Source organism: Lolium perenne, chromosome 4 (genome assembly GCF_019359855.2).
Source record: "Lolium perenne isolate Kyuss_39 chromosome 4, Kyuss_2.0, whole genome shotgun sequence".
Taxonomy (NCBI): Eukaryota; Viridiplantae; Streptophyta; class Magnoliopsida; order Poales; family Poaceae; genus Lolium; species Lolium perenne.
Window position 1 is genome coordinate 228938291 of NC_067247.2, and position 3108 is coordinate 228941398.

At 37.5% G+C, this 3108-nt stretch overlaps 1 long non-coding RNA gene across 1 annotated transcript; it reads right to left on the reverse strand.

The window, feature by feature from the left end:
* Positions 1-1574: 1574 nt before the first annotated feature.
* Positions 1575-2516, reverse strand: LOC127323230 (uncharacterized). The gene is made up of 2 exons (XR_007865473.2): positions 2104-2516; positions 1575-1857 (listed from the first exon to the last, which is right to left on the reverse strand). It is a non-coding gene; the product is annotated as an uncharacterized lncRNA (long non-coding RNA).
* Between the last annotated feature and the right edge of the window lie 592 nt (positions 2517-3108).

Genomic DNA, 3108 nt, shown 5'->3' on the forward strand with positions numbered 1-3108 from the left:
CTCCATTGAATCTGGGACAGTGACAGAAAGTTCTAAGGTTATGGATGTGCTGTTGCCACTAGGGATAAAACATCAATGCTTTGTCTAAAGATATTTGTATTGTTTACATTACTCACAGTACTTAATGCAATTGTCTGTTGTTTGCAACTTAATACTGGAAGGGGTGCGGATGCTAACCCGAAGGTGGACTTTTTAGGCATAGATGCATGCTGGATAACGGTCTATGTTCTTTGTCGTAATGCCCTAAGTAAATCTCATATTAGTCATCATGATATGTATTTTTTTCAATTGCCCAACTGTAATTTATTCACCCAACATGTTATTTATCTTATTGGAGAGACAACACTAGTGAATTGTGGACCCCGGTCCATTCTTTTACATCTGAAATACAATCTACTGCAATCATTGTTCTCTGCTGTTCTTCGCAAACAAACATCATTCTCCACACCATACGTTTAATCCTTTGTTTACAGCAAGCTGGTGAGATTGACAACCTCACTGTTAACTTGGGGCAAAGTATTTTGATTGTGTTGTGCAGGTTCCACGTTGGCACCAAAATCTCTGGTGTTGCGCCGCACTACACTCCTTCACCAACAACCTTCACGTGCCCTTCATCTCCTACTGGTTCGATAATCTTGGTTTCTTACTGAGCGAAAACTCGCTGCTATACGCATCATACTTTCCTCTTGGGGTTCCCAACGGACTTGTGCTTTACTGTCACAAGCAACTCTTTTTCTGGCGCCGTTGCCGGGGAGATCAAGACACGCTGCAAGGGGAGTCTCTCACATCCAATCTCTTTACTTTGTTTATTGTCTTGCTTTACTTTATTTTATTTCTTGTCTTATTTGCTTTCTTTATATCAAAAACACAAAAAAAGTTAGTTACTTGCATTTACTTTATTTACCTTTTGTTTATTTCATCATGCTTCCCCCTAAGTTCACTTTGAAAGATACTAGGAAGGTTGGCGCGGCGACACGCCGCGCCCGTGGGGTGATTCTGCGGCGAAAAAGAAAAGATACTTAGTAGAAATTTGGTACTACTGCATCTATAGAAATATTAAATTAGCTGCGTGTCATTTTTCATAGTCATACAAAATGCTCATAGTAGCCTGATAAGTTCCACCAAATATTACATTAGCTGCGTGTCATTCATACTGGCCACAGCTGCAAATAGATGACTGTATTTTCCGTCAGGTTTGTGGCCACGCCTAGACACAAAATATATTTTTCCACATGAACTATTTGGCTCATCAATCTGGGATTTTGCTCGTTTGACTTTTAGCTGGACTCACTTGTTGTATATTAATTATATTTTCTGCAAAGAAAAGAGGATGGAAATGATTTCATTTGATACACTGCAGCCTATACCATTTAGTTAAAATCGGTCCTGAAATTTTACCTAGACAGGTGCAGTGACCTATTTAGCTGGGAATAATTCCAAGGACAAAAACTCTTCTCATGTATTGCACTGTAGATAATGAGTATATATTGAGCTACTAATACAAATTCGCAAGAATGGTTATTTCTATAGTGAAGAGAACCGATCAGAAAATGGGAACAAAATAGAGTATGCAGTAATCGAAGGATGGAAATCAAATAGATGATATAAATCATATGTGATGTTAGATAAGTACCCTGAAAGAAGAGCATTATCTCCAATGTGTGCTGCTAGAGCTCCAAACTGTTGCGCATTGTAAGCAACATTGCAAAATTGTCAAGATACATAAAACTTCTTGGATCTTTCTTCATGCTTCAGAGATGATGAACAACTTCTCAAATGAAAGATCGTATCTTTCTTCAATTAGTCTCTGAATTGACCTATGTGGTTGCTTGGCACACAACCCTCCAATGTATTTCCCTGGAACATTGATCAAAGATGTTTTTTTTATTTATACGGAAGACAACTGGCCTTTCTTCAGTAACTTATACAGCAAGAATTACTTTTACAGGTTTCAGAAACTGGAAGCATGTGTCCAACTTAGTATAGTTTTCCTGCTGGTGTAGACTTGATAAAAGTGGGGTTTCTGCAGTGTTTTTTATGATGATCTTATAGAACTAATTTCATCCAAGAGAGTTACAAATGAAAGAAAAAAATCGCACTTACTTGGAAACATAATTAAGCAATTGTAAATGGACTGCATGCTGATCATGTAAAGCAGATAATGCCATATGTAGAACTGGATTATAAGGAATTCAGCAAGAAGAAGGAAGCTATATTGTCTGCAATAATTTGAAGAAACCCACCAACATAAGCAAAAGCCAGCGCGGACAAATGATTAGCCACGGGTCCAATTGTAGCACCCAACGGCTGCCCCGAACAGGAGATTCGCTGTGTGCAGTGAATTACGTATCGGTGATCTGCATATCTATGTTTATTCCAGGCTTTTATGATAATGAACAGTTCGTATGTATAAATGGGCCCTTCCAGTTCTTCTCCCAACTGTTCTACAGGATTGTTTGGTCACAACCTTGCATGGTTGCTCCCTGTAATACTGATATGAACAAAAAGGGTATTTCTCAAGAAGCGCTGCGAATATTTTTTGTTGCACAATTTACACTAATTAAAATACCAATTTACAAAGTAACAATTTTGTCACTTGGTTGCAGGAGTAGAAGCCAAGTATATTTCTAAATTCAGAAATGTGCACCTGTATCAATATGTAACATAAGTAGTTACTTATCCCACTCTTGTTTTCCATGGTCATTCTGACCTCTATCTCTACAGCCAGCTAGTAAAAATTGGTCATAGATGTGAAGACATACATAACTTTTTTACTTGTTATTCTTATAGTTTCAATAGAAAGAAATCATAACACTAATTGTAGGTCAGACAAAATAAAAACCTAAATGCCCAAAATTGGAAAATAAAAAGTATAAGGCTTGATAAAAAAGCACATTATTTTAGAAGTATAATTTTATATAAGAACCAGTAGGTTTTGTTTGATCAGGCATAAGGGAAGTGGTTTAAACTCTGATTTCAGTTTCGATCCCATAAAGCAAGTCATGATAATTGGTGTTCCTTAATTCATGCGCAGCCCTGGTAGCACCCCCAAAGCATCATAGCGGTCAGCACTATTCACTATTCAGAAGATGAAAAGCACTCGGACTT